The sequence below is a fragment of the Rhinoderma darwinii genome, chromosome 4, assembly GCF_050947455.1.
Source record: "Rhinoderma darwinii isolate aRhiDar2 chromosome 4, aRhiDar2.hap1, whole genome shotgun sequence".
Classification (NCBI taxonomy): Eukaryota; Metazoa; Chordata; class Amphibia; order Anura; family Rhinodermatidae; genus Rhinoderma; species Rhinoderma darwinii.
This window is the reverse complement of record NC_134690.1, coordinates 321,027,520-321,046,926: the sequence shown is the minus strand read 5'-3', so window position 1 is coordinate 321,046,926 and position 19,407 is coordinate 321,027,520. Positions and strand designations below refer to the sequence as shown.

Here is a 19,407-nt window from a genome sequence, read left to right as displayed (position 1 = left end):
AAGCAGAAAGAGTGTATTTCTGGCTCCAGTTGGCTTGAAAGTGGCTGAATTTGCATATTGACAACATGGATGGCCTCCTTCCGTTGAGAAGCAAACTTGTTTATGCACTGTGTTGCCGGGGTGGATAACAAGTGAAAGCTGCCAAGTGGCAGCCAAAAGAAGAGAGGAGCCTGGGAAACATATGTATTGTTTCTTGTATGTGCTGTCTGTGTTTTTATCCCCCTTACGGGTGGTCTCCCTGGGCTAACACAGGACTGCGGCCATGGCGTGAGGAAAGGAGGAAGAGTTTGTCCCTTAGTACTCTGGTTTCTCTTCAGAACGCATAAATCTTTCGCCTTTTACTAAAGATTTCCGTGGAGAGGAGCAAAACTGAGTTTTGTAGCAATTTTTGCATGCTCCAGCTTGCTGGGGTTTTCTTGTTCAGGTTGAAAAGCAGAAAGAGTGTATTTCTGGCTCCAGTTGGCTTGAAAGTGGCTGAATTTGCATATTGACAACATGGATGGCCTCCTTCCGTTGAGAAGCAAACTTGTTTATGCACTGTGTTGCCGGGGTGGATAACAAGTGAAAGCTGCCAAGTGGCAGCCAAAAGAAGAGAGGAGCCTGGGAAACATATGTATTGTTTCTTGTATGTGCTGTCTGTGTTTTTATCCCCCTTACGGGTGGTCTCCCTGGGCTAACACAGGACTGCGGCCATGGCGTGAGGAAAGGAGGAAGAGTTTGTCCCTTAGTACTCTGGTTTCTCTTCAGAACGCATAAATCTTTCGCCTTTTACTAAAGATTTCCGTGGAGAGGAGCAAAACTGAGTTTTGTAGCAATTTTTGCATGCTCCAGCTTGCTGGGGTTTTCTTGTTCAGGTTGAAAAGCAGAAAGAGTGTATTTCTGGCTCCAGTTGGCTTGAAAGTGGCTGAATTTGCATATTGACAACATGGATGGCCTCCTTCCGTTGAGAAGCAAACTTGTTTATGCACTTTGTTGCCGGGGTGGATAACAAGTGAAAGCTGCCAAGTGGCAGCCAAAAGAAGAGAGGAGCCTGGGAAACATATGTATTGTTTCTTGTATGTGCTGTCTGTGTTTTTATCCCCCTTACGGGTGGTCTCCCTGGGCTAACACAGGACTGCGGCCATGGCGTGAGGAAAGGAGGAAGAGTTTGTCCCTTAGTACTCTGGTTTCTCTTCAGAACGCATAAATCTTTCGCCTTTTACTAAAGATTTCCGTGGAGAGGAGCAAAACTGAGTTTTGTAGCAATTTTTGCATGCTCTGGCTTGCTGGGGTTTTCTTGTTCAGGTTGAAAAGCAGAAAGAGTGTATTTCTGGCTCCAGTTGGCTTGAAAGTGGCTGAATTTGCATATTGACAACATGGATGGCCTCCTTCCGTTGAGAAGCAAACTTGTTTATGCACTGTGTTGCCGGGGTGGATAACAAGTGAAAGCTGCCAAGTGGCAGCCAAAAGAAGAGAGGAGCCTGGGAAACATATGTATTGTTTCTTGTATGTGCTGTCTGTGTTTTTATCCCCCTTACGGGTGGTCTCCCTGGGCTAACACAGGACTGCGGCCATGGCGTGAGGAAAGGAGGAAGAGTTTGTCCCTTAGTACTCTGGTTTCTCTACAGAACGCATAAATCTTTCGCCTTTTACTAAAGATTTCCGTGGAGAGGAGCAAAACTGAGTTTTGTAGCAATTTTTGCATGCTCTGGCTTGCTGGGGTTTTCTTGTTCAGGTTGAAAAGCAGAAAGAGTGTATTTCTGGCTCCAGTTGGCTTGAAAGTGGCTGAATTTGCATATTGACAACATGGATGGCCTCCTTCCGTTGAGAAGCAAACTTGTTTATGCACTGTGTTGCCGGGGTGGATAACAAGTGAAAGCTGCCAAGTGGCAGCCAAAAGAAGAGAGGAGCCTGGGAAACATATGTATTGTTTCTTGTATGTGCTGTCTGTGTTTTTATCCCCCTTACGGGTGGTCTCCCTGGGCTAACACAGGACTGCGGCCATGGCGTGAGGAAAGGAGGAAGAGTTTGTCCCTTAGTACTCTGGTTTCTCTTCAGAATGCATAAATCTTTCGCCTTTTACTAAAGATTTCCGTGGAGAGGAGCAAAACTGAGTTTTGTAGCAATTTTTGCATGCTCCAGCTTGCTGGGGTTTTCTTGTTCAAGGGATGGTGTTGCCAGAAAAACATGTTTTTTTAAAAAAAATTAAACATTTAGTGTGTGGGTGATTAAACATTGTTCAAATTTTTTTTATTTTTTTGCATGAGTCCATGTAATATTATAAATTATTTCTAATTTATAATACTACCCATTTTTGGTCACTAGATGGAGCTGTTCCCAAAATTGCAGCATTGCAACATTGGGTTAAAAGCCCTCGCTCTAGTGAGCTCTCAGCATCCCCCCTCCTTTATCCTGACTAGTGCCGGGATAAACGAGGGGTTTGAAAGGTTTAACCTCCTACACTGTGTGTCGCCATTTTTTGAGGTAACCCACAGTGTAGTAGGTTTACATACAGTAGTAAACACACACAAACACTAACATACATTGAAATCTCTTACCTGCTCCTGCCGCCGCGGCTCCCTCCGGCCCGTCCGCTCCCTTTGCTGCCGCTGTTCCATGTGCACAAGTCCGGAAGCCGCGACCGGAAGTAGTAATATTACTGTCCGGCCGCGACTTCCGGTCCACAGGAAAATGGCGCCGGACGGCGCCAATTTCGAATAGGACTGTGTGGGAGCGGCGCATGCGCAGTTCCAACACAGACGCCGTACACGGCAGTCAATGGGACGGGAGCCGTTCGCAGTCCCTATGGGACTGTGGCTGCCGTATTCCATGTCTGTGTGTGTCGTTAATCGACACACACAGAAATGGAACAAAAAATGGCAGCCCCCATAGGGAAGAAAAAGTGTAAAAATAAGAAACAGTAAAACACAAACACACAAATGAAAATAAACGTTTTTATTAAAGCACTAACATCTTTAACATATAAAAAAATTATTTGTGATGACACTGTTCCTTTCAGGTTGAAAAGCAGAAAGAGTGTATTTCTGGCTCCAGTTGGCTTGAAAGTGGCTGAATTTGCATATTGACAACATGGATGGCCTCCTTCCGTTGAGAAGCAAACTTGTTTATGCACTGTGTTGCCGGGGTGGATAACAAGTGAAAGCTGCCAAGTGGCAGCCAAAAGAAGAGAGGAGCCTGGGAAACATATGTATTGTTTCTTGTATGTGCTGTCTGTGTTTTTATCCCCCTTACGGGTGGTCTCCCTGGGCTAACACAGGACTGCGGCCATGGCGTGAGGAAAGGAGGAAGAGTTTGTCCCTTAGTACTCTGGTTTCTCTTCAGAACGCATAAATCTTTCGCCTTTTACTAAAGATTTCCGTGGAGAGGAGCAAAACTGAGTTTTGTAGCAATTTTTGCATGCTCCAGCTTGCTGGGGTTTTCTTGTTCAGGTTGAAAAGCAGAAAGAGTGTATATCTGGCTCCAGTTGGCTTGAAAGTGGCTGAATTTGCATATTGACAACATGGATGGCCTCCTTCCGTTGAGAAGCAAACTTGTTTATGCACTGTGTTGCCGGGGTGGATAACAAGTGAAAGCTGCCAAGTGGCAGCCAAAAGAAGAGAGGAGCCTGGCAAACATATGTATTGTTTCTTGTATGTGCTGTCTGTGTTTTTATCCCCCTTACGGGTGGTCTCCCTGGGCTAACACAGGACTGCGGCCATGGCGTGAGGAAAGGAGGAAGAGTTTGTCCCTTAGTACTCTGGTTTCTCTTCAGAACGCATAAATCTTTCGCCTTTTACTAAAGATTTCCGTGGAGAGGAGCAAAACTGAGTTTTGTAGCAATTTTTGCATGCTCCAGCTTGCTGGGGTTTTCTTGTTCAGGTTGAAAAGCAGAAAGAGTGTATATCTGGCTCCAGTTGGCTTGAAAGTGGCTGAATTTGCATATTGACAACATGGATGGCCTCCTTCCGTTGAGAAGCAAACTTGTTTATGCACTGTGTTGCCGGGGTGGATAACAAGTGAAAGCTGCCAAGTGGCAGCCAAAAGAAGAGAGGAGCCTGGGAAACATATGTATTGTTTCTTGTATGTGCTGTCTGTGTTTTTATCCCCCTTACGGGTGGTCTCCCTGGGCTAACACAGGACTGCGGCCATGGCGTGAGGAAAGGAGGAAGAGTTTGTCCCTTAGTACTCTGGTTTCTCTTCAGAACGCATAAATCTTTCGCCTTTTACTAAAGATTTCCGTGGAGAGGAGCAAAACTGAGTTTTGTAGCAATTTTTGCATGCTCCAGCTTGCTGGGGTTTTCTTGTTCAGGTTGAAAAGCAGAAAGAGTGTATATCTGGCTCCAGTTGGCTTGAAAGTGGCTGAATTTGCATATTGACAACATGGATGGCCTCCTTCCGTTGAGAAGCAAACTTGTTTATGCACTGTGTTGCCGGGGTGGATAACAAGTGAAAGCTGCCAAGTGGCAGCCAAAAGAAGAGAGGAGCCTGGGAAACATATGTATTGTTTCTTGTATGTGCTGTCTGTGTTTTTATCCCCCTTACGGGTGGTCTCCCTGGGCTAACACAGGACTGCGGCCATGGCGTGAGGAAAGGAGGAAGAGTTTGTCCCTTAGTACTCTGGTTTCTCTTCAGAACGCATAAATCTTTCGCCTTTTACTAAAGATTTCCGTGGAGAGGAGCAAAACTGAGTTTTGTAGCAATTTTTGCATGCTCCAGCTTGCTGGGGTTTTCTTGTTCAGGTTGAAAAGCAGACAGAGTGTATTTCTGGCTCCAGTTGGCTTGAAAGTGGCTGAATTTGCATATTGACAACATGGATGGCCTCCTTCCGTTGAGAAGCAAACTTGTTTATGCACTGTGTTGCAGGGGTGGATAACAAGTGAAGGCAGCCAAAAGAAGAGAGGAGCCTGGGAAACATATGTATTGTTTCTTGTATGTGCTGTCTGTGTTTTTATCCCCCTTACGGGTGGTCTCCCTGGGCTAACACAGGACTGCGGCTATGGCGTGAGGAAAGGAGGAAGAGTTTGTCCCTTAGTACTCTGGTTTCTCTTCAGAACGCATAAATCTTTCGCCTTTTACTAAAGATTTCCGTGGAGAGGAGCAAAACTGAGTTTTGTAGCAATTTTTGCATGCTCCAGCTTGCTGGGGTTTTCTTGTTCAGGTTGAAAAGCAGGAAGAGTGTATTTCTGGCTCCAGTTGGCTTGAAAGTGGCTGAATTTGCATATTGACAACGTGGATGGCCTCCTTCCGTTGAGAAGCAAACTTGTTTATGCACTGTGTTGCTGGGGTGGATAACAAGTGAAAGCTGCCAAGTGGCAGCCAAAAGAAGAGAGGAGCCTGGGAAACATATGTATTGTTTCTTGTATGTGCTGTCTGTGTTTTTATCCCCCTTACGGGTGGTCTCCCTGGGCTAACACAGGACTGCGGCCATGCCGTGAGGAAAGGAGGAAGAGTTTGTCCCTTAGTACTCTGGTTTCTCTTCAGAACGCATAAATTTTTCGCCTTTTACTAAAGATTTCCATGGAGAGGAGCAAAACTGAGTTTTGTAGCAATTTTTGCATGCTCCAGCTTGCTGGGGTTTTCTTGTTCAGGTTGAAAAGCAGAAAGAGTGTATTTCTGGCTCCAGTTGGCTTGAAAGTGGCTGAATTTGCATATTGACAACATGGATGGCCTCCTTCCGTTGAGAAGCAAACTTGTTTATGCACTGTGTTGCCGGGGTGGATAACAAGTGAAAGCTGCCAAGTGGCAGCCAAAAGAAGAGAGGAGCCTGGGAAACATATGTATTGTTTCTTGTATGTGCTGTCTGTGTTTTTATCCCCCTTACGGGTGGTCTCCTTGGGCTAACACAGGACTGCGGCCATGGCGTGAGGAAAGGAGGAAGCGTTTGTCCCTTAGTACTCTGGTTTCTCTTCAGAACGCATAAATCTTTCGCCTTTTACTAAAGATTTCCGTGGAGAGGAGCAAAACTGAGTTTTGTAGCAATTTTTGCATGCTCCAGCTTGCTGGGGTTTTCTTGTTCAGGTTGAAAAGCAGAAAGAGTGTATTTCTGGCTCCAGTTGGCTTGAAAGTGGCTGAATTTGCATATTGACAACATGGATGGCCTCCTTCCGTTGAGAAGCAAACTTGTTTATGCACTGTGTTGCCGGGGTGGATAACAAGTGAAAGCTGCCAAGTGGCAGCCAAAAGAAGAGAGGAGCCTGGGAAACATATGTATTGTTTCTTGTATGTGCTGTCTGTGTTTTTATCCCCCTTACGGGTGGTCTCCCTGGGCTAACACAGGACTGCGGCCATGGCGTGAGGAAAGGAGGAAGAGTTTGTCCCTTAGTACTCTGGTTTCTCTTCAGAACGCATAAATCTTTCGCCTTTTACTAAAGATTTCCGTGGAGAGGAGCAAAACTGAGTTTTGTAGCAATTTTTGCATGCTCCAGCTTGCTGGGGTTTTCTTGTTCAGGTTGAAAAGCAGAAAGAGTGTATTTCTGGCTCCAGTTGGCTTGAAAGTGGCTGAATTTGCATATTGACAACATGGATGGCCTCCTTCCGTTGAGAAGCAAACTTGTTTATGCACTGTGTTGCCGGGGTGGATAACAAGTGAAAGCTGCCAAGTGGCAGCCAAAAGAAGAGAGGAGCCTGGGAAACATATGTATTGTTTCTTGTATGTGCTGTCTGTGTTTTTATCCCCCTTACGGGTGGTCTCCCTGGGCTAACACAGGACTGCGGCCATGGTGTGAGGAAAGGAGGAAGAGTTTGTCCCTTAGTACTCTGGTTTCTTTTCAGAACGCATAAATCTTTCGCCTTTTACTAAAGATTTCCGTGGAGAGGAGCAAAACTGAGTTTTGTAGCAATTTTTGCATGCTCCAGCTTGCTGGGGTTTTCTTGTTCAGGTTGAAAAGCAGAAAGAGTGTATTTCTGGCTCCAGTTGGCTTGAAAGTGGCTGAATTTGCATATTGACAACATGGATGGCCTCCTTCCGTTGAGAAGCAAACTTGTTTATGCACTGTGTTGCAGGGGTGGATAACAAGTGAAGGCAGCCAAAAGAAGAGAGGAGCCTGGGAAACATATGTATTGTTTCTTGTATGTGCTGTCTGTGTTTTTATCCCCCTTACGGGTGGTCTCCCTGGGCTAACACAGGACTGCGGCCATGGCGTGAGGAAAGGAGGAAGAGTTTGTCCCTTAGTACTCTGGTTTCTCTTCAGAACGCATAAATCTTTCGCCTTTTACTAAAGATTTCCGTGGAGAGGAGCAAAACTGAGTTTTGTAGCAATTTTTGCATGCTCCAGCTTGCTGGGGTTTTCTTGTTCAGGTTGAAAAGCAGAAAGAGTGTATTTCTGGCTCCAGTTGGCTTGAAAGTGGCTGAATTTGCATATTGACAACATGGATGGCCTCCTTCCGTTGAGAAGCAAACTTGTTTATGCACTGTGTTGCCGGGGTGGATAACAAGTGAAAGCTGCCAAGTGGCAGCCAAAAGAAGAGAGGAGCCTGGGAAACATATGTATTGTTTCTTGTATGTGCTGTCTGTGTTTTTATCCCCCTTACGGGTGGTCTCCCTGGGCTAACACAGGACTGCGGCCATGGCGTGAGGAAAGGAGGAAGAGTTTGTCCCTTAGTACTCTGGTTTCTCTTCAGAACGCATAAATCTTTCGCCTTTTACTAAAGATTTCCGTGGAGAGGAGCAAAACTGAGTTTTGTAGCAATTTTTGCATGCTCCAGCTTGCTGGGGTTTTCTTGTTCAGGTTGAAAAGCAGAAAGAGTGTATTTCTGGCTCCAGTTGGCTTGAAAGTGGCTGAATTTGCATATTGACAACATGGATGGCCTCCTTCCGTTGAGAAGCAAACTTGTTTATGCACTGTGTTGCCGGGGTGGATAACAAGTGAAAGCTGCCAAGTGGCAGCCAAAAGAAGAGAGGAGCCTGGGAAACATATGTATTGTTTCTTGTATGTGCTGTCTGTGTTTTTATCCCCCTTACGGGTGGTCTCCCTGGGCTAACACAGGACTGCGGCCATGGCGTGAGGAAAGGAGGAAGAGTTTGTCCCTTAGTACTCTGGTTTCTCTTCAGAACGCATAAATCTTTCGCCTTTTACTAAAGATTTCCGTGGAGAGGAGCAAAACTGAGTTTTGTAGCAATTTTTGCATGCTCCAGCTTGCTGGGGTTTTCTTGTTCAGGTTGAAAAGCAGAAAGAGTGTATTTCTGGCTCCAGTTGGCTTGAAAGTGGCTGAATTTGCATATTGACAACATGGATGGCCTCCTTCCGTTGAGAAGCAAACTTGTTTATGCACTGTGTTGCCGGGGTGGATAACAAGTGAAAGCTGCCAAGTGGCAGCCAAAAGAAGAGAGGAGCCTGGGAAACATATGTATTGTTTCTTGTATGTGCTGTCTGTGTTTTTATCCCCCTTACGGGTGGTCTCCCTGGGCTAACACAGGACTGCGGCCATGGCGTGAGGAAAGGAGGAAGCGTTTGTCCCTTAGTACTCTGGTTTCTCTTCAGAACGCATAAATCTTTCGCCTTTTACTAAAGATTTCCGTGGAGAGGAGCAAAACTGAGTTTTGTAGCAATTTTTGCATGCTCCAGCTTGCTGGGGTTTTCTTGTTCAGGTTGAAAAGCAGAAAGAGTGTATTTCTGGCTCCAGTTGGCTTGAAAGTGGCTGAATTTGCATATTGACAACATGGATGGCCTCCTTCCGTTGAGAAGCAAACTTGTTTATGCACTGTGTTGCCGGGGTGGATAACAAGTGAAAGCTGCCAAGTGGCAGCCAAAAGAAGAGAGGAGCCTGGGAAACATATGTATTGTTTCTTGTATGTGCTGTCTGTGTTTTTATCCCCCTTACGGGTGGTCTCCCTGGGCTAACACAGGACTGCGGCCATGGCGTGAGGAAAGGAGGAAGAGTTTGTCCCTTAGTACTCTGGTTTCTCTTCAGAACGCATAAATCTTTCGCCTTTTACTAAAGATTTCCGTGGAGAGGAGCAAAACTGAGTTTTGTAGCAATTTTTGCATGCTCCAGCTTGCTGGGGTTTTCTTGTTCAGGTTGAAAAGCAGAAAGAGTGTATTTCTGGCTCCAGTTGGCTTGAAAGTGGCTGAATTTGCATATTGACAACATGGATGGCCTCCTTCCGTTGAGAAGCAAACTTGTTTATGCACTGTGTTGCCGGGGTGGATAACAAGTGAAAGCTGCCAAGTGGCAGCCAAAAGAAGAGAGGAGCCTGGGAAACATATGTATTGTTTCTTGTATGTGCTGTCTGTGTTTTTATCCCCCTTACGGGTGGTCTCCCTGGGCTAACACAGGACTGCGGCCATGGCGTGAGGAAAGGAGGAAGAGTTTGTCCCTTAGTACTCTGGTTTCTCTTCAGAACGCATAAATCTTTCGCCTTTTACTAAAGATTTCCGTGGAGAGGAGCAAAACTGAGTTTTGTAGCAATTTTTGCATGCTCCAGCTTGCTGGGGTTTTCTTGTTCAGGTTGAAAAGCAGAAAGAGTGTATTTCTGGCTCCAGTTGGCTTGAAAGTGGCTGAATTTGCATATTGACAACATGGATGGCCTCCTTCCGTTGAGAAGCAAACTTGTTTATGCACTGTGTTGCCGGGGTGGATAACAAGTGAAAGCTGCCAAGTGGCAGCCAAAAGAAGAGAGGAGCCTGGGAAACATATGTATTGTTTCTTGTATGTGCTGTCTGTGTTTTTATCCCCCTTACGGGTGGTCTCCCTGGGCTAACACAGGACTGCGGCCATGGTGTGAGGAAAGGAGGAAGAGTTTGTCCCTTAGTACTCTGGTTTCTTTTCAGAACGCATAAATCTTTCGCCTTTTACTAAAGATTTCCGTGGAGAGGAGCAAAACTGAGTTTTGTAACAATTTTTGCATGCTCCAGCTTGCTGGGGTTTTCTTGTTCAGGTTGAAAAGCAGAAAGAGTGTATTTCTGGCTCCAGTTGGCTTGAAAGTGGCTGAATTTGCATATTGACAACATAGATGGCCTCCTTCCGTTGAGAAGCAAACTTGTTTGTGCACTGTGTTGCCGGGGTGGATATCAAGTGAAAAGCTGCCACATGGCAGCCAAAAGAAGAGAGGAGCCTGGGAAACATATGTATTGTTTCTTGTATGTGCTGTCTGTGTTTTTATCCCCCTTACGGGTGGTCTCCCTGGGCTAACACAGGACTGCGGCCATGGCGTGAGGAAAGGAGGAAGAGTTTGTCCCTTAGTACTCTGGTTTCTCTTCAGAACGCATAAATCTTTCGCCTTTTACTAAAGATTTCCGTGGAGAGGAGCAAAACTGAGTTTTGTAGCAATTTTTGCATGCTCCAGCTTGCTGGGGTTTTCTTGTTCAGGTTGAAAAGCAGAAAGAGTGTATTTCTGGCTCCAGCTGGCTTGAAAGTGGCTGAATTTGCATATTGACAACATGGATGGCCTCCTTCCGTTGAGAAGCAAACTTGTTTATGCACTGTGTTGCCGGGGTGGATAACAAGTGAAAGCTGCCAAGTGGCAGCCAAAAGAAGAGAGGAGCCTGGGAAACATATGTATTGTTTCTTGTGTGGTGGCCCGTGGGTGGCGGGGAATGCAGGAACCCAAAATGGTGGATACTGGGCTCTCTGTCTTGTGTCACGGTGGTATTTTGCCTTGCAGGCCTTCCCACCTCCCAGGGACACACACACACAGTGATGAGGGGGTTGCACAAGATGATGATGATGACTGTTGTTTCCCCCGGGGCACTCCCTTGGTGGCTGACTCCTGTCTGGTGTTATTTGGGGTGCCCTTGGTGTAGAGTGCAAATAGAAGACAGGAGACGGTGGTGGCAGTTAATCAGGAGAGCTTGCAGCACACTTTTACTTTTCAAGATGGAGATAGTACAATACAAATATGTCATCCAAATTCAGCTCAATCAGTGTAGCCCAATGCTAAATGCAGGAGTGCTATTATCTCTCTACTCACAGTCTCTCTTTCTGGACTCTTCTGGTTCCTTGAGCTGTTATTCCAATGAATCTCTTTAGGCCTGTCTTTCACTGTAATCCGCAAATGGCTGAACTCAGGAGCACCTTCACTGTGCTTCCTGCTGCATCCACTCCTAGCTCACCACAGCCCTCACTCACTCTAACCACTCCCTAATTAACTCCTCCCAGCTTCTGTTACATTATAGAAAAACACTCCGCATAGGCTGAAACACAATGTCATAACATTTCTGAACCTGTAGATGGCAGCATAACACAACACATGAAGACAAACATAGTTTTCATAGTAGTGCTCCTGTGGGACACTACATACACCCCCTCTTTAAATAAAGCCGTCCTCGGGGTCCGACTCTCCAGGCGGCAGGTTAACCTAAAACAAAGGTTAATCACAATTGCAATAATAAACTAAGAGTCCATACAGTCTCTGAGGAATATGAGGATATAATGCTGAACAGGGAAAATGTCCAAGAGTCCTTGTCATATGAACTGGGGAAAATGAAGGGCTTGTTACCCAATTGGGATGCAAACAATACAATGTCTCTGGTGAAGGATAATCCAAAAATGAAGTCTCAGATTCAACAGTTCAATCTTGATATCGAGCTGGCATCTTACCTCGGGTAGCTCTATCAGATCTCCTCAGGGGCTCCTCTATAACAATTTCAGGGTCCCTGGATTCCTCTGGACCAGGCCGGAACTCGGATGACGAGGTCACTTGGTCTTCGCCGGGATCAAGAACAGTTCTTGGAACAAAAATAGACAGCCAAGGTTGGAACAGCCAATCAAGAGGGGACATACTAGTTGTTGGCGGTAGCGGTTCAGCTGCAGGAGATTTCTCAGTTGTCTGTGGTTCTGCTGGTACCTCTTCCTTTAGGCAGAGCTTGAGACGATTACGGTGGACGACTTGGGAATCTCGGCCTTCGCGCACAATCTCATAGACATCAGTCCCAGGGTGCGGGATGGACTTAATTGTGTATGGTTCTTTCTGCCACTTGCTGTCCAACTTACTTGAACGATGGTTGTTTTTCAGCCACACACGGTCTCCAATTTGGAAGGGTTCTGCTTCGGCCTTTTGATCAAAACCTGCTTGTTGCCTTTGACGAGCATCTTCCATCCGTCTTTCCACAATCTCGTTGGCTTCAGCCAGGCGACGCTGGTGATCACTCACCCACTCTGTGTTTGGCAGGGGGTTGATAGTATCTGGAACTTCGACATCCATGGCCAAGTCCGAAGGCAATTTGCCCTGACGGCCAAACAGGAGATAGTAAGGAGTGTACCCTGTGGAGCAGTGCACAGTGTTGTTATACAGGTACACCAATTCTGGCAGGAGAGTCGGCCAATCAGCCCTCTTCTGGGACGGAACAGTTCTTAACATCCCAATAAGAGTCTGGTTCATCTTTTCACATAAGCCATTACCTTGTGGATGATAAGCGGTAGTTCTCAGCTTCTGACAGCCATAGAGGGAACACAACTCGTGGAACAGTTGAGACTCAAATGCGGAACCACGATCAGTCAGGATCTTGTCCGGACAGCCATAGGGGAGTATGAAATTCTTCCAAAAGATGGCAGCGGTGGTCTTGGCAGTCAGGTCTTTCACTGGCATAGCTACCACGAACTTCGTATAGTGGTCAATTATAGTTATAGCATAAGTATACCCAGTGCGGCTTGGTTCAAACTTGACATGGTCAATGGCTACCAGTTCCAGCGGTCTATGACTGATGATGGGGTGAAGTGGGGCTCTCTGGTCATGACGCTCTCCTCGGCTCTGAGCACAGGTGGGACATTCTCGGCACCACTTCTCTATGTCGTCTCTCATGCCAATCCAGTAAAATCGTCGGCGTATGGTATCTTCCGTTTTATGAACCCCAAAGTGTCCCGATCTGTCATGGTAGGCTTCCAAGATGGATTTGGAATCTCGCCGGGGTACCACAATTCTATGTAGACGCTCACCCGTTACTGGATCCAGGGCAGTCCTCTGTAGTAGACCTCTGGACACGAAAAGTCGATTCCTCAGTCTCCATAGACAAATTAATTCCTGATCAGCTTGACCTCTACGTATTCGGTCCGGAGTCCTCTTCTGAAGAAGGGAAGTCTGCAATTCCTGTAGCTTTCTACTCTCCCGTTGGAATCTAGCCCACTGTCTGGAATCTTGGGAGCAGTCAGGAACATTTGGTTGCGGATGTTCGTTTCGCTTCCTCTGAGCGATCACCGAATTCTGGGTTGCAAACTGAGCATAGAATGTAGGCATCTCTACCTCTTCCCATTCATCATTACATCGGACCAGTTCTTCACCCACAGGCAAACGGGATAAGGCATCGGCATTCACGTTGGACGCACCAGTCCGGTACTTGATCACAAACTGATAATTCGCCAGTCTGGATGCCCATCGCTGTTCAAGAGCTCCCAGTCGCGCTGTATCCAAGTGGGCCAGCGGATTATTATCCGTGAAGACGATGAAGGGTGTTGCAGCCAGGTAATCTTTAAATTTTTCAGTCACTGCCCACACAAGGGCCAGGAATTCCAGCTTAAAGGAACTATAATTCTGGTCGTTCCGTTCAGCGCCTCGAAGACCTCTGCTGGCATAAGCGATGACTCTCTCTTTCTGGTCCTGTACCTGCGACAGGACGGCCCCCAATCCCTTCTGGCTGGCATCAGTATACAGCCTAAAGGGTTGGTTGTAGTCAGGATATCCCAGGATAGGTGGTTCGGTTAACAGCTGCTTCAGCTTCTGGAAAGCGGCTTCATGGGCTTCAGCCCACTCAATCGGGATCCTTCTCTTCATAGCTTCCTTGGAGTGACCTCTTAACAATCCCTGGAGGGGTTCTGCAATCTGGGCAAAGTGTGGGATGAACCGTCTATAATACCCTGCAAATCCCAAGAAACTTCTCACCTCCTTGACTGTGGTAGGGGCTGGCCAGCTCTTTACTGCTGCTACTTTGCCTGGATCAGGAACCACTCCTTCTGCACTCACGACATGGCCTAAGTAATGGACTTCCGGCTTCAGGAGATGACACTTGGAGGGTTTCACTTTCAGGCCATATTTGATGAGGGTTTTGAGGACTTCTGCCAGGTGCTGTAGGTGTTCCTCATAAGTCTTTGAGTAGATGATTACGTCGTCCAGGTACAAGAGGACGGTCTCGAAGTTTTGGTGACCCAGGCAGCGTTCCATCAGCCTCTGGAAGGTTCCCGGGGCATTGCATAGCCCAAAGGGCATACAATTAAACTCGAACAACCCCATGGGAGTAGTGAAAGCAGTCTTTTCCCTATCTTCGGGAGCCATAGGTACCTGCCAATACCCGCTGGTCAAATCCAGAGTTGAGAAGTAGGCAGCAGACCCCAAAGCAGTCAGGGATTCTTCAATGCGTGGCAGGGGATACGCATCCTTGTGAGTGATATTATTGATTTTGCGGTAGTCCACGCAGAATCTAATGTTGCCATCCTTCTTTTTCACCAGGATTAGGGGTGCAGCCCATGGACTGTAGCTCTCCCGAATCACATCTGCGTCCTTCATCTCCCGAATCATTTTCTTCACTGGCTGGTACATGGCTGGTGGAAGGGGACGGTACCTTTCTTTGATGGGTGGATGGACGCCTGTAGGGATGGTGTGCTCAATGATAGTAGCCTTCCCAAAATCCATAGGATGTTTACTGAAGGCTTGTTGATTGTCTTTGGCCACCATCAGGGCTCCTTCGATCTCCTCTTCGGTAGTATTAGCATCGCCAACATGGATCTCGGTCCACCAGGGTTTTGTTGTCATCTCAGGGGTAACTTGATTCTGGGTAGCTTGCTGGAACACTGTAGTCTCAGGGCTCCAGACATCTTGGAAGAAGACCTGTGAGAGCTTAGCAACTGGACGGTATTTACTCAGTACCACAGCCGTATCACCAATGTTCAGGAGGCGAATAGGTACCCTCCCATTAGAAACAGTCACTAGACTTCTGGCTGCTAGCACGGTCGGATGATCTTCCAGAAGAAGAGGTTCCACAAGGGCCTGGTAATCTTGACCTTGCAAACCTGGACGAGCTCAACACCACAGAATGGTTTCCGTCTCTGGTTCCAGAGTCACTGGTTGTGAGTCCATGATGCGGGCACGGCAGATCTCACCCTTTTCATTCGTGAACCTCTGTTGGGCATTCAAGAGACGGATAGCATGCTGAATTGCATTTTGATTGGAGACAGGGACTGTAGAAAGTGCTCGGTGTAGGGCATCTAGCATCTCTTCATAGCAATTCCTAAGAACATTCATGCCCAGCACCACTGGTGGAAAGTCATCATCCCAGACGTTCACTACAATTACGCCTTGCTGGGGCAGTTCAGTTTCTCCCATCTGGATCGTGGGTTCCCAGTAGCCCCGATGGGGTATCGATTGTCCATTACTGGCTACAATGTTAAGCCACGTGTCTGGGGGTTGTATCAGCTGGTCGAGGTCCCAGTACTTCTCAAACCAACTTCTCTGCAGAGTGGTGACTTGAGAGCCAGTGTCCAGTAAGGCCGACAGTGGGATCCCATTTAGGTGGATCGTAATCACTGGACACTGCCCAATGTACCGGGGAATCTATTCTGGTGTTGTGGGACCTATTGGTCTTCCTCCCGAGGGGCGGTCCTCTGCCTCGGGGGATTGTCGTTTAACTGACGACATTCTCTTTCAATATGGCCAGCTCTTTGACACCTACGACAAATGGGTCTTCCGGTGGTATCAAATCTGTCAGAAGAGCGTCTACCCCAATTCCGGTAACTTCCCCCTTCTGATCGGTTACTGAACCTGTTACTGGAGTAGCGGCGGCTTTCTTTCTGGCGTTGCTCCATATCTTCCATTTTCTGGCACATTTTACTGAGGCTCTTGGTGAGGACAGCAATTTGGTCCCTCAGTTCACCAACTGGATCTTGAGCTTGCATGTGAGCACACTGAGCTAGTGCAACTTGACTTCCCGCTGCTGTAGGATGATCTACTTGCGACTCCGTAGGAGTCTCTATGGAATAGGGGAAAACTTTGGCTTGGACCGCTGCGGCTTCAGTCCCCAGGATTCTAATTGCGAGCTCTTTAAAGTCCAAGAAGATACAGCTTGGGTTCTGGGAGGCCAACATTCTGAGCTGACTTTTAAGAGCTTCAGATGCAGCTCCTTCAACAAACTGCTCCCTTAAGGCCTTGTCAGCCTCTGCAGCCTCTAAGGGTTCTACTTGCATAATTGCCCGCTGGGCCTCCTGCAGGGATAAAGCAAAGTCTCTCAATGACTCACCGGGCTGCTGCTTCTTTCCAAAGAATCTCATCTTGAGCTCTGCCACAGTCCTTACTTCAAATGTGGCACGCAATCGGTCCAGTATCTGTTCCACTGTTTTTTTCTCTGTTCTGGGCCAGGATTTCACTTCTCTTAATGCTGCGCCCTCTAGTTGTCCTATCAATACCTCAACCCTCTGGTCTGTTGAGACAGGATACAAACGGAACATGGACAGCATCTTCTCTTTGAATTCCCTCAGGGAATGAACTTCGCCTTTGTAGCGAGGAAGCCATGGTGCTCCAAAGTAATAGGGCATAGTGAGTGGCATCACTTGCGCTGTTGGAGGTGACCCACTGGGGCTTGGAGAGCCGTTATCTCTGTCGTCAGACATTTTCTGCAATAAGTCCTACAGTAACCCCTAGCAACGGGTGTTCAATTTCAGGCTATGCACTAAGCCTCTTTTCCGGATATCTTTTCCGGTGTCTCTACACTGTTAACTGCCACTTTTTACTTTAAATCTCATTTACTGGCCTATTCAGGCACTCACCAGCTTTCTCTTAGCTGCTCCGCTGTTTTCGCGGGTTCTCTTGCGCAGCTCCTTGCCACTTCCAATATGGCGGCGACTTGGCGGGAAACTTTTATTCCGGCTGTAGCGAAATGTCTGTAACTCTGCTCCGGCTGCGATAATCTGGCTTCGGCTGTGGCGCATCAGCGCTGACTTAGTTAATAAGGCACAGAGGCCATAGATATCCTGATCGTGACGCCAAAATTATATGTGGTGGCCCGTGGGTGGCGGGGAATGCAGGAACCCAAAATGGTGGATACTGGGCTCTCTGTCTTGTGTCACGGTGGTATTTTGCCTTGCAGGCCTTCCCACCTCCCAGGGACACACACACACAGTGATGAGGGGGTTGCACAAGATGATGATGATGACTGTTGTTTCCCCCGGGGCACTCCCTTGGTGGCTGACTCCTGTCTGGTGTTATTTGGGGTGCCCTTGGTGTAGAGTGCAAATAGAAGACAGGAGACGGTGGTGGCAGTTAATCAGGAGAGCTTGCAGCACACTTTTACTTTTCAAGATGGAGATAGTACAATACAAATATGTCATCCAAATTCAGCTCAATCAGTGTAGCCCAATGCTAAATGCAGGAGTGCTATTATCTCTCTACTCACAGTCTCTCTTTCTGGACTCTTCTGGTTCCTTGAGCTGTTATTCCAATGAATCTCTTTAGGCCTGTCTTTCTCTGTAATCCGCAAATGGCTGAACTCAGGAGCACCTTCACTGTGCTTCCTGCTGCATCCACTCCTAGCTCACCACAGCCCTCACTCACTCTAACCACTCCCTAATTAACTCCTCCCAGCTTCTGTTACATTATAGAAAAACACTCCGCATAGGCTGAAACACAATGTCATAACATTTCTGAACCTGTAGATGGCAGCATAACACAACACATGAAGACAAACATAGTTTTCATAGTAGTGCTCCTGTGGGACACTACACTTGTATGTGCTGTCTGTGTTTTTATCCCCCTTACGGGTGGTCTCCCTGGGCTAACACAGGACTGCGGCCATGGCGTGAGGAAAGGAGGAAGAGTTTGTCCCTTAGTACTCTGGTTTCTCTTCAGAACGCATAAATCTTTCGCCTTTTACTAAAGATTTCCGTGGAGAGGAGCAAAACTGAGTTTTGTAGCAATTTTTGCATGCTCCAGCTTGCTGGGGTTTTCTTGTTCAGGTTGAAAAGCAGAAAGAGTGTATTTCTGGCTCCAGTTGGCTTGAAAGTGGCTGAATTTGCATATTGACAACATGGATGGCCTCCTTCCGTTGAGAAGCAAACTTGTTTATGCACTGTGTTGCCGGGGTGGATAACAAGTGAAAGCTGCCAAGTGGCAGCCAAAAGAAGAGAGGAGCCTGGGAAACATATGTATTGTTTCTTGTATGTGCTGTCTGTGTTTTTATCCCCCTTACGGGTGGTCTCCCTGGGCTAACACAGGACTGCGGCCATGGCGTGAGGAAAGGAGGAAGAGTTTGTCCCTTAGTACTCTGGATTCTCTTCAGAACGCATAAATCTTTCGCCTTTTACTAAAGATTTCCGTGGAGAGGAGCAAAACTGAGTTTTGTAGCAATTTTTGCATGCTCCAGCTTGCTGGGGTTTTCTTGTTCAGGTTGAAAAGCAGAAAGAGTGTATTTCTGGCTCCAGTTGGCTTGAAAGTGGCTGAATTTGCATATTGACAACATGGATGGCCTCCTTCCGTTGAGAAGCAAACTTGTTTATGCACTGTGTTGCCGGGGTGGATAACAAGTGAAAGCTGCCAAGTGGCAGCCAAAAGAAGAGAGGAGCCTGGGAAACATATGTATTGTTTCTTGTATGTGCTGTCTGTGTTTTTATCCCCCTTACGGGTGGTCTCCCTGGGCTAACACAGGACTGCGGCCATGGCGTGAGGAAAGGAGGAAGAGTTTGTCCCTTAGTACTCTGGTTTCTCTTCAGAACGCATAAATCTTTTGCCTTTTACTAAAGATTTTCGTGGAGAGGAGCAAAACTGAGTTTTGTAGCAATTTTTGCATGCTCCAGCTTGCTGGGGTTTTCTTGTTCAGGTTGAAAAGCAGAAAGAGTGTATTTCTGGCTCCAGTTGGCTTGAAAGTGGCTGAATTTGCATATTGACAACATGGATGGCCTCCTTCCGTTGAGAAGCAAACTTGCTTATGCACTGTGTTGCCGGGGTGGATAACAAGTGAAAGCTGCCAAGTGGCAGCCAAAAGAAGAGAGGAGCCTGGGAAACATATGTATTGTTTCTTGTATGTGCTGTCTGTGTTTTTATCCCCCTTACGGGTGGTCTCCCTGGGCTAACACAGGACTGCGGCCATGGCGTGAGGAAAGGAGGAAGAATTTGTCCCTTAGTACTCTGGTTTCTCTTCAGAACGCATAAATCTTTCGCCTTTTACTAAAGATTTCCGTGGAGAGGAGCAAAACTGAGTTTTGTAGCAATTTTTGCATGCTCCAGCTTGCTGGGGTTTTCTTGTTCAGGTTGAAAAGCAGAAAGAGTGTATTTCTGGCTCCAGTTGGCTTGAAAGTGGCTGAATTTGCATATTGACAACATGGATGGCCTCCTTCCGTTGAGAAGCAAACTTGTTTATGCACTGTGTTGCCGGGGTGGATAACAAGTGAAAGCAGCCAAAAGAAGAGAGGAGCCTGGGAAACATATGTATTGTTTCTTGTATGTGCTGTCTGTGTTTTTATCCCCCTTACGGGTGGTCTCCCTGGGCTAACACAGGACTGCGGCCATGGCGTGAG

At 47.1% G+C, this 19,407-nt stretch overlaps 26 non-coding genes across 26 annotated transcripts; all 26 read left to right on the top strand.

Moving 5' to 3' along the window:
• The first annotated feature begins 297 nt into the window (after positions 1-297).
• Positions 298-413, top strand: LOC142761516 (U5 spliceosomal RNA). The gene has a single exon (XR_012883696.1). It is a non-coding gene; the product is annotated as a U5 spliceosomal RNA (small nuclear RNA).
• Positions 414-727: 314 nt separating this feature from the next.
• On the top strand, positions 728-843 carry LOC142761515 (U5 spliceosomal RNA). The gene has a single exon (XR_012883695.1). It is a non-coding gene; the product is annotated as a U5 spliceosomal RNA (small nuclear RNA).
• A 314-nt stretch (positions 844-1,157) lies between these two features.
• LOC142646510 (U5 spliceosomal RNA) lies at positions 1,158-1,273 on the top strand. The gene has a single exon (XR_012847444.1). It is a non-coding gene; the product is annotated as a U5 spliceosomal RNA (small nuclear RNA).
• A 314-nt stretch (positions 1,274-1,587) lies between these two features.
• LOC142646529 (U5 spliceosomal RNA) lies at positions 1,588-1,703 on the top strand. The gene has a single exon (XR_012847462.1). It is a non-coding gene; the product is annotated as a U5 spliceosomal RNA (small nuclear RNA).
• A 314-nt stretch (positions 1,704-2,017) lies between these two features.
• On the top strand, positions 2,018-2,133 carry LOC142646498 (U5 spliceosomal RNA). Its single transcript, XR_012847432.1, has one exon. It is a non-coding gene; the product is annotated as a U5 spliceosomal RNA (small nuclear RNA).
• Positions 2,134-3,301: 1,168 nt separating this feature from the next.
• Positions 3,302-3,417, top strand: LOC142761514 (U5 spliceosomal RNA). The gene has a single exon (XR_012883694.1). It is a non-coding gene; the product is annotated as a U5 spliceosomal RNA (small nuclear RNA).
• Positions 3,418-3,731: 314 nt separating this feature from the next.
• On the top strand, positions 3,732-3,847 carry LOC142761513 (U5 spliceosomal RNA). Its single transcript, XR_012883693.1, has one exon. It is a non-coding gene; the product is annotated as a U5 spliceosomal RNA (small nuclear RNA).
• A 314-nt stretch (positions 3,848-4,161) lies between these two features.
• On the top strand, positions 4,162-4,277 carry LOC142761512 (U5 spliceosomal RNA). Its single transcript, XR_012883692.1, has one exon. It is a non-coding gene; the product is annotated as a U5 spliceosomal RNA (small nuclear RNA).
• Positions 4,278-4,591: 314 nt separating this feature from the next.
• On the top strand, positions 4,592-4,707 carry LOC142761511 (U5 spliceosomal RNA). Its single transcript, XR_012883691.1, has one exon. It is a non-coding gene; the product is annotated as a U5 spliceosomal RNA (small nuclear RNA).
• Positions 4,708-5,010: 303 nt separating this feature from the next.
• Positions 5,011-5,126, top strand: LOC142761510 (U5 spliceosomal RNA). The gene has a single exon (XR_012883690.1). It is a non-coding gene; the product is annotated as a U5 spliceosomal RNA (small nuclear RNA).
• A 314-nt stretch (positions 5,127-5,440) lies between these two features.
• On the top strand, positions 5,441-5,556 carry LOC142646535 (U5 spliceosomal RNA). Its single transcript, XR_012847468.1, has one exon. It is a non-coding gene; the product is annotated as a U5 spliceosomal RNA (small nuclear RNA).
• Positions 5,557-5,870: 314 nt separating this feature from the next.
• LOC142761509 (U5 spliceosomal RNA) lies at positions 5,871-5,986 on the top strand. The gene has a single exon (XR_012883689.1). It is a non-coding gene; the product is annotated as a U5 spliceosomal RNA (small nuclear RNA).
• A 314-nt stretch (positions 5,987-6,300) lies between these two features.
• On the top strand, positions 6,301-6,416 carry LOC142761508 (U5 spliceosomal RNA). The gene has a single exon (XR_012883688.1). It is a non-coding gene; the product is annotated as a U5 spliceosomal RNA (small nuclear RNA).
• Positions 6,417-6,730: 314 nt separating this feature from the next.
• LOC142646494 (U5 spliceosomal RNA) lies at positions 6,731-6,846 on the top strand. The gene has a single exon (XR_012847428.1). It is a non-coding gene; the product is annotated as a U5 spliceosomal RNA (small nuclear RNA).
• A 303-nt stretch (positions 6,847-7,149) lies between these two features.
• LOC142761507 (U5 spliceosomal RNA) lies at positions 7,150-7,265 on the top strand. Its single transcript, XR_012883687.1, has one exon. It is a non-coding gene; the product is annotated as a U5 spliceosomal RNA (small nuclear RNA).
• Positions 7,266-7,579: 314 nt separating this feature from the next.
• Positions 7,580-7,695, top strand: LOC142761506 (U5 spliceosomal RNA). Its single transcript, XR_012883686.1, has one exon. It is a non-coding gene; the product is annotated as a U5 spliceosomal RNA (small nuclear RNA).
• Positions 7,696-8,009: 314 nt separating this feature from the next.
• Positions 8,010-8,125, top strand: LOC142761505 (U5 spliceosomal RNA). The gene has a single exon (XR_012883685.1). It is a non-coding gene; the product is annotated as a U5 spliceosomal RNA (small nuclear RNA).
• A 314-nt stretch (positions 8,126-8,439) lies between these two features.
• Positions 8,440-8,555, top strand: LOC142761504 (U5 spliceosomal RNA). The gene has a single exon (XR_012883684.1). It is a non-coding gene; the product is annotated as a U5 spliceosomal RNA (small nuclear RNA).
• A 314-nt stretch (positions 8,556-8,869) lies between these two features.
• Positions 8,870-8,985, top strand: LOC142761503 (U5 spliceosomal RNA). Its single transcript, XR_012883683.1, has one exon. It is a non-coding gene; the product is annotated as a U5 spliceosomal RNA (small nuclear RNA).
• A 314-nt stretch (positions 8,986-9,299) lies between these two features.
• Positions 9,300-9,415, top strand: LOC142761502 (U5 spliceosomal RNA). Its single transcript, XR_012883682.1, has one exon. It is a non-coding gene; the product is annotated as a U5 spliceosomal RNA (small nuclear RNA).
• A 314-nt stretch (positions 9,416-9,729) lies between these two features.
• On the top strand, positions 9,730-9,845 carry LOC142646491 (U5 spliceosomal RNA). Its single transcript, XR_012847426.1, has one exon. It is a non-coding gene; the product is annotated as a U5 spliceosomal RNA (small nuclear RNA).
• Positions 9,846-10,160: 315 nt separating this feature from the next.
• LOC142761501 (U5 spliceosomal RNA) lies at positions 10,161-10,276 on the top strand. Its single transcript, XR_012883681.1, has one exon. It is a non-coding gene; the product is annotated as a U5 spliceosomal RNA (small nuclear RNA).
• A 7,447-nt stretch (positions 10,277-17,723) lies between these two features.
• Positions 17,724-17,839, top strand: LOC142761500 (U5 spliceosomal RNA). The gene has a single exon (XR_012883680.1). It is a non-coding gene; the product is annotated as a U5 spliceosomal RNA (small nuclear RNA).
• A 314-nt stretch (positions 17,840-18,153) lies between these two features.
• LOC142646496 (U5 spliceosomal RNA) lies at positions 18,154-18,269 on the top strand. Its single transcript, XR_012847430.1, has one exon. It is a non-coding gene; the product is annotated as a U5 spliceosomal RNA (small nuclear RNA).
• Positions 18,270-18,583: 314 nt separating this feature from the next.
• LOC142646522 (U5 spliceosomal RNA) lies at positions 18,584-18,699 on the top strand. The gene has a single exon (XR_012847455.1). It is a non-coding gene; the product is annotated as a U5 spliceosomal RNA (small nuclear RNA).
• A 314-nt stretch (positions 18,700-19,013) lies between these two features.
• LOC142761499 (U5 spliceosomal RNA) lies at positions 19,014-19,129 on the top strand. The gene has a single exon (XR_012883679.1). It is a non-coding gene; the product is annotated as a U5 spliceosomal RNA (small nuclear RNA).
• The last annotated feature ends 278 nt before the right edge of the window (positions 19,130-19,407 follow it).